This window comes from Leptidea sinapis, chromosome 11 (assembly GCF_905404315.1).
Source record: "Leptidea sinapis chromosome 11, ilLepSina1.1, whole genome shotgun sequence".
NCBI classification, from domain to species: Eukaryota; Metazoa; Arthropoda; class Insecta; order Lepidoptera; family Pieridae; genus Leptidea; species Leptidea sinapis.
This window is the reverse complement of record NC_066275.1, coordinates 1,881,664-1,889,735: the sequence shown is the minus strand read 5'-3', so window position 1 is coordinate 1,889,735 and position 8,072 is coordinate 1,881,664. Positions and strand designations below refer to the sequence as shown.

The window sequence follows — 8,072 nt, the reverse complement described above, 5'->3', positions numbered from 1 at the left end:
GGAATCAGGTTAAACAGCTCTTCGGAACACTCCCCGTGATAAATGCGGTAGAAGACACACAATGAAGCGACGAAGTGAGATGATGTTTGATCTTTATCGAGCCCACAATGTATAAAGAACATTTCAATGTGCTTCTCGTATATTGAACATATCAAAAATAACCCTTTCAAAATATCAATTCAGTGTTCTTCCAAAATAAAAAACACTCTTCATTAAATGCAATTTCATTTAAACTTTATTTTAAAAGACGTCGGTAACTTTTAAACATCCACTTATACATTATCATGACTTGTAGACTGCAGGAATCTTTTGTAGATGACAACCAATACTATGTCATAGCATATGATGGCTGAAATGAAATACAAACAAATAAACAGCTTTTATTATATTTTTTACATTTTTAGTGTGTCGGATAAGGACTTGGTCTCTGATGCGCCCGAACTAGATACTGCAGGCGTAGTCGCAAAGTGCTGCAATTAATGCTACGCCCAAGTGGGCGTACTCGAGCCAGTCTCGAATAATGTGTGACGTTGACGTGCCATATATTCTGTTAAACTATGCCAACAATTGAAACTAAAACTCCGGATTGCGTAGTAAAACTTTGTTAAAATAATACTACAAGAAATTAGAAAGACGCTGGGATCACAATATATCATATATATAGTAAATATCCTTATCCTTAATCTAAGCGTAAGCCTATCGATAGGTATCAAGATTATTAAATTAAAAGTAGTTTTTAACATTTTTATTTACAATAGGATTAAATTCATACATTTTACAACTTGGGGTGACGGTTGCAGAGAGATGATATTGGGGTCGTTTATCATGCGATTGACTCTTTTTTACTTAGTTCTTTTCAGTTTAGCAGAACAGGTGGCACGTCATCGTCACACATTGTTCGAGACTGGCTCGAGTACGCCCGGTTGGTCGTAGTATTTTTTAATGAAAATAAGAGACGAGACGTGCAGGACGTTCAGCTGATAGTAATTGATACGCCCTGTCCATTACTATGCAGTGCCGCTCAGGATTCTTGAAAAACCCCAAAAATTGTGAACGGCACTACAACTGTGCTCGTCACCTTAAGAACATAAGATGTTAAGTCTCATTTGCCCAGAAATTTCACTAGCTACGGCGCCCTTCGGACCGAAACACAGTAATGCTTAGACATTACTGATTCACGGCAGAAATAGAGAGTAATATTAGTTGCCACACTTTGCGACTACGCCTGCGGTATCTAGTTGGAGCGCAGCGGAGAACAATCCTTAATCTAATCTAATAACATTGAAACATAATAAGGCATGGCAGAATTTTCGAGAAATATTTAAGTTAAATCATAAACAAGATTTGTAAAATATAAGACCTTCACAGTAATAATAAGCTGAATATTAATACACATATATTTAATAAATAAATTTCGCAGTGTTTGACTAGTCGACATGATCTTAATATATATAAATTACGTGACACGTTGTTTGTCCGCGACGGACTCCTAAACTAATGAACGGATTTCAATGGGGATTACTTCATGGAGTGCAGTTTGGTCCAACTTGAGAGATAGGATGGTTTTTATTTCGATTCGGGACCCATAATTATTTTTATTTTCAATGTTTGTTTTGTATGGACATATTTTGTATGAGAGAATTAAGTGACGCACGGTTTGACAGTTCCGCTGTGAAACAATTTCATTATAACAACAGGGAGCATTTTTTACGAAATAATTCTTGGTGTTTTGAATTATTATTGGCAAATTACTATAAAACAGTATTTTTTTATTATCTACAGAACAACGTCTGTCGGGTCAGCTAGTATACTAGTCTTAATAGCGCATAAGATACTTACTACATGAAGAAATTGTCATCAATCCGAAAATAGAAGCCAATACAAAATGTACAATATCATGTCCAAATCTTATAAAATGCAACCCTCCAAAGGAACCCAGGACCGAGTTATAAATAGCGCAGATAAGACACAATCCGAGTGACACATCAAGAGCCCACAGTTTCTCCTGAAAAATACAGTCCAAAATTTATCTTCTGATATCTTCATTAAAAAAAAACAAGCTGAATATTATATTTCTGTACTTTTTAAAATTCTTTGGGAATAAATGGTTTATTATAATTTCTGTCCCCAGCAAGTACCTGTAGATTTGTACATTTGGTAGATTTGAACTTATTGTTCATACTTATTTTCTTTAGTTCTGTGGTCATTAGCATTTATATGTATTAAGGGTATAATTTCACACATTAGCTGATGTTCAATTGCTTTATAAAATTAACCAAGATTTACATCAGATTTTTAGCTAAGACAGACGTTGTTCTGTAGATAATAAAAAAAAATAAAAAATGGTTGAATTATCGCTATATACCTTAATCCACTAATTAGTATTAGGAAATTTTTAAAAGTTACACACCTCTAATAATATATACTTTAATGTCAGATAGTAGGTACGTTACTAAAAATTAAAAATAAACTTTCTATACTTTAGTGGGGAGCACGTATGCACAGGATGCCGCCTAGACTATGGGTACCACAACGACGCCTTTTTCTGCCGTAGAGGCGCCGGCAAAATTACTGGGCAAATGAGATTTAACATCTCATATCTGAAGGTGACGAGCGCAATTGTAGTGCCGCTCAGAATTTTTGGGGTTTTTCAAGAATCCTGAGCGGCACTGCATTGTAATGGGTAGGGCGTATCAATCACCATCAGCTGAACGTCCTGCTCGTCTCCTTCCGTATTTTCATAAAAAAAAATGGATTTTGCTCTAAAATTATTTTCAACACGACAACGAAGTCCACTGCCAACCATCTGCATACCACTGTTGAAAACTGTCACAACACTATGCGATATTTGAGTTTAGTAATAATAATAATATAATGCGTAGATTCATTTAAACGATATAAATGACAAGCGATAAATTGGAAGAGTTTTATCCCAATCGGATAAACTCTTTGATACCGCATTTATGAAATATATAGAACCTTCATTTTGGGTATTAGTAATTACCCATCTCACCTTTATCGCTCCAACTAAGAGTAATACCCCATTTGCTATGTACAAAGGTATTGTTATTAAAATCATAATTTTTATAGTCATAGATCCATCTCCCGTACTATATACATTGACGAAGGAGTACAATGTCATATAACATATTATTGATGTCTGAAACAATATTTGATAATTTGTAGAAATACTTGTTTAACGATTGCAACATTTATTAAGCCCAGTTCCCATTGTATTTTTAAAAGTAATTCATAAGGCATGCGGACAATTGGCAATAAAATTTCTTCTGGCAACACTACTGTCACCAAATACAAATTAGGATATCATCCTCACGATCAGGATGTGTGGCTCCACAGGAGGTGTGTTCCTGCGGTGCGGTTTCAGGGAGCTTTCTTCCACATACTACAAAGCTGAGGAATGTGGTACCTTGTACGCTGCTTCCGGAAGATACGACATGGGTACCTTCAATAAAAGCGCGAACACTTAAAAGCCAGCAACTCTCCTGTGATTCCTCTAGTGTTGCGAGAGAATGTGGGCGGCGGTGATCACTTAACACTAGGTGACCCGCCCTCATTCATCACTCATTCGTCCTCCTTTTCCATAAAATAAAATTAAAAAAATTGGATATCATCCTCACCATCTGGATGTGTGGCGTTCCTTCACAGTGCGGTTTGAAGGAACTTTCTTCCACATACCAAAAAGCTGTAAAATACTTGTGTGGTTTTTCTGGGACGATACGAAATGGGTACTTTCAAAAAAAGCGCGAACATTTAAGAGCCGGCAACTCTCCTGTCATTTCTCTGGTGTAACAAGACAATGTGGGTAGAGTAGAACCCATGATCTCATGACTCTGTGTAAGTGTTTCCTGTACTCCTCTACACTGTAGAGTCTCAGACTCTACGGGGAAGTGAGAAGAAGCGGTCGGATGCTCTCGAAATATATTGTTGGAGAATCGTGGAAAAAGCCACGGTACGTCGACAAACTTAAGACCACATTATTACACTTTTTGGAATGCTGCTTACTAGTTCCATTTTTACAATTTGTTTATCATATTACATATTTTTTTTTTGCATTATCATTATACTCATATTATAATTTACTTATTACCAGTGGGAGGCTCCTTTGCACTGGATGCCGGCTAGATTATGGATACCACAACGGCGCCTATTTCTGCCGTTAAGCAGTAATGTGTAAGCATTGCTGTGTTCCTGTCTGAAGGGCGCCGTAGCTAGTGAAATTACAGGGCAAATGAGACTTAAAATCTTATGCCTCAAGGTGACGAGCGCAATTGTAGTGCCACTCAGAAATTTTGGGCTTTTCGAGAATTCGGAGCTGCACTGCACTGTAATGGGTAGGGCGTATCAATTACCATCAGCTGAACGTCCTGCTCATATCGTCCCGTGTTTTTATAAAAAAATCGTTACTTTAACTCCCCATCTTGTATGAAGCTACAAGTCTGGCTGCTAGGGTGAACTATGAAGAAGGTCTATTCACAACAGTGGACTTATTTCGACTGACGATATGAATAAGATTTTTATCACAAAACTATACTAGGATTCTTTTATAACCAGTTTAATCCATCCAATACACATGACAGCGTCCCGTAAAGCTCGTCTTTTGAACTCTATCTCGTTGTGGTCGAGTTGTCTGTTATTAGAAAACATAATCATAACTAATAATATATTTTAATAATAAACTGAAATATAAGTAAATCACAACATTGTATGGTATTTTGTTATGACATAGTAGTTATGTCAAGCAGTGTCAGTAGCAGCATTGTAAACTTCACCCACAGATAATGATATAGTCTTAGACTAAGGATTGGTCTCCACTGCGCTCCAAATGGCAAATAGATACCGCACACGTAGTCGAAAATTGCGGCACCTAATACTAGACCCAAGTGGCCGTACTCGAGCCAGTCTCTAACAATGTGTGACGTTGTCGTGCTACATGTTTTGTTAAACTTTCCTAATAATTGAAACTAAAATGCCGGGTTGCGTAGTAGGTTAAAGGTTATATTTTATCACGGGCTATTATCCGCAACTCGACGACGAAGGCGCGCCTATTTGGCTAATCCTGCCACCCCAGTTCCTCAAGGTATTGTATCAAACCTCTGATGTCACCCATGACCTTGGGGAGAGTCCTCTGTGACCCTAGGTGTTTGGCCCGGTATGTGGCCACACTCCTACACTCCAGAATCACGTGTGCGGCTGTTTCATCTGTCTCCATGCAGGCTCTGCACAGTGGGCTGTCGGTGACACCTATATTAAACAGATGCTTGTTAAAAGGGCCGTGACCCGTTAGTACATGAGTTATTTTCCGTAACCTAGGTCGTGGAAGATTTAAGAGCTTACGAGAGAGCTTGGGTTCTATTTGAGGTAGAGCTTCTTTTGCTTGTCTACGCCCACTCACTTCCATCCAGTCCTTATTATGTAATTCCTTGGTGTGTTGACGTATTACCGTCGTAGGCCAGCTAGGCGGGAGAGGGATAGTTGGTTCTGGTCCTTTTGCTGTCATCGCTGAGCCTCTCCTGGCCAATTCATCAGCGGCATCATTCCCTCGTGAGTTACTGTGATCCTTTATCCATTGAAGAGTTACTTGGTTGTTATTTTCGCATAACTCCCTCAGACACTGGTGACAGTTGTATATTAGCTTAGAGGTGATAGTGTGGCTTTGTAGGGCTTGTAGTACTGATTTGCTATCTGAAAGGATGCGGGTTGCGTAGTAAAACTTTGTAAAAATAATACTACAAAAATAAGAAAGACACTGGGATCACATATTATCATCAGTAAGTATTTTGCATTTTATAAATTTCAATGTAAAATAAGACGAAGCGTTACACCTTCCTTAAAGGCCGGAAACGCTCCTGTAATTCCTCTGGTGTTGCAAGAGAAAGTCGGCGGCGGTAATCATTTAACACCAGGTGACCCGTACGCTCGTTTGTCCTCCTTTTCCATAGAAAATCATATGTTTCATAATTTGAAAGATGCCATTGATTGTCAAGATGCCATTCACACAAGCTTCTACTAGTCGCTGTAATAAAAAAGCAATTGTTCTTAGGTAGTGTGGTATTCCTTGATCTAAGGATATAGTAAAAAAAAATCACAACTAGAAATCTGTGAAAGTGAGTCATGTCTCATAAAAAGGCGGCAAAATCAAAAAACTTACAAATCAACACACAGACTTAGAATATCTAGATGACAGCAAGATAATGTGTGACCAATTTTGATTTGTCAATGAATGCGATAGCAGTTTGATTCAGGCAGGCAACGCGAGCACACGTGCCGCGTTATCTGTCCTCCTTCGAATATTTTTATTACCTGCGTTATCGCACTATCTGCTCAGGCCACCTGGGCTAGCTATTGTTATCGCGCGCTATTGTTCGGGACTCTTTGAGTCTCGCACCTGTTACGTTCCTTCGCGGAACGTAGCTTAGTTATTATCTGTGTTAATTACCCGGTTTTACGATCGTGTTAGTTAGCACCTGTGCTGTGTTTCGCGATTCTGCACGCTAATCGTGTGTGTTGTGAGTGTTGCAGATCGTGCCGTGGGTGCCTGCACAGCGTGCATCGGGGTTTCGGCCCAGCCAGTCTACATCCAGCAAAGCTAAGTCTTAGGCTTTATAATTATTATTAATTTCTTTTAATTTTGCATACTTTATTATTATTAATAGTATTTTATTAATGTGCAAGTGCACAACTAAACGATAGTTGTCCACTTTATTATTATATTCCCCCTATGCCTGACTCGGGCAGCGGGGGTTGTCACCCGCTTAACCTAATTAATAACAACCATGGCTTCACCAATGGTTGCCGACAAGGGCCTTCTACGCGCCCTGCTAGATGAGCTATTTACGGAGAAGATCACTCCATTACTTAAGGAAACACTAGATATCCAGACAGCGAAAGCCAAAAAATATAAATCGTCATCTGACGTTTCGAATTCCGACGGGGAATCCGAAATGGAGATAGGTAATGCGTCCGACGCAAGTTCCGTGGCCTCGGTCAAACCTTCAGGCGTACTTTGACGCGCAGGCGACCCCTAAGGTCCCCGCGGTCAGTCCTGACTACACGGAAGCCCCTCAGGCTTCCGGTGCTTCACCGGCCCAGCCGGAAACCGCTCTACCGTCGAGAGCGGAGAGTGTCGCGTCGGATGCTGACGGTTTCATCACCGTCAGTCGCAAGAAGAAGCGCGGTCGCGAATCGCCTTCTCTTGATGGCACACCCGCGAAGAAAGCCGCGGCCACGACTGGCTCCGCTCCCGCGTCCGCGCCCGCGCCCGCTAAAGCCCGCGTACCGCCTCAGACCAAGCGCCCGCCTCCTATTTTTATAGGAGACCGAGGCCGCTGGTTAGTTATTAAAAATAGGATCACGAAGACGCTCTCCTTCCAGGCGAGGGCGTACCAATCTCTCATCAAATTAGAGACCAGAGAGGTAGCGGACCACCGCGCCTTGACATCTCTTCTTAGAGAGCTGAGTGTGGGTTTCCACACGTACGCTCTGCCTGAGGAGAAGCGTCTGAGGGTCGTTATTAGGAACGTCCCCAGAGAATTAGACGAGGCCGACATTTTGTCGGACCTCAAAGAGCAGGGTTATCCTGCACACGAGGTGCACCGTATGCGCGGAACCACCAACAAACAACCATTTAACATGATTCTCGTCGTCCTCGACCTCACGCAAGAGGGAAAGGAAATTTTCAATATTAAATCGGTTTGCTCCCTTCAGGGTATCCGTACCGAAGCTCCTCGCAACCGCGGGGGGCCCGGTCAGTGTCACAGATGCCAATTATACGGGCACTCGGCACGCAACTGCGAACACACCCCGAGGTGTGTGAAGTGCCTCGGAAAACACGGCACGCCGGAATGCCCTCGACCAGCGCAATGCGCGGAGCCCCCGGCCTGCGTCTTGTGCGGGGAAAAGGGGCACCCCGCGAGCTATCGCGGGTGTCCCAAGGCACCCAAACACAAGCGTCACCCAGGGCGCCGCCAGCCGCAAGGCAGAGCAGAGAAGGTGGAGTTCACTCCGACCTACAAACCTGCGCCGCCTCAGAAGGTAAACGCCTGGGCGAGGTC

The 8,072-nt window shown here is 41.5% G+C and overlaps 1 long non-coding RNA gene across 1 annotated transcript; it reads right to left on the bottom strand.

Annotated features, from left to right (window-relative positions):
* Window positions 1–217: 217 nt before the first annotated feature.
* LOC126966814 (uncharacterized) lies at window positions 218–5,066 on the bottom strand. The gene is made up of 4 exons (XR_007729822.1): window positions 4,570–5,066; window positions 3,014–3,160; window positions 1,840–2,005; window positions 218–349 (listed from the first exon to the last, which is right to left on the bottom strand). It is a non-coding gene; the product is annotated as an uncharacterized LOC126966814 (long non-coding RNA).
* Window positions 5,067–8,072: the final 3,006 nt, after the last annotated feature.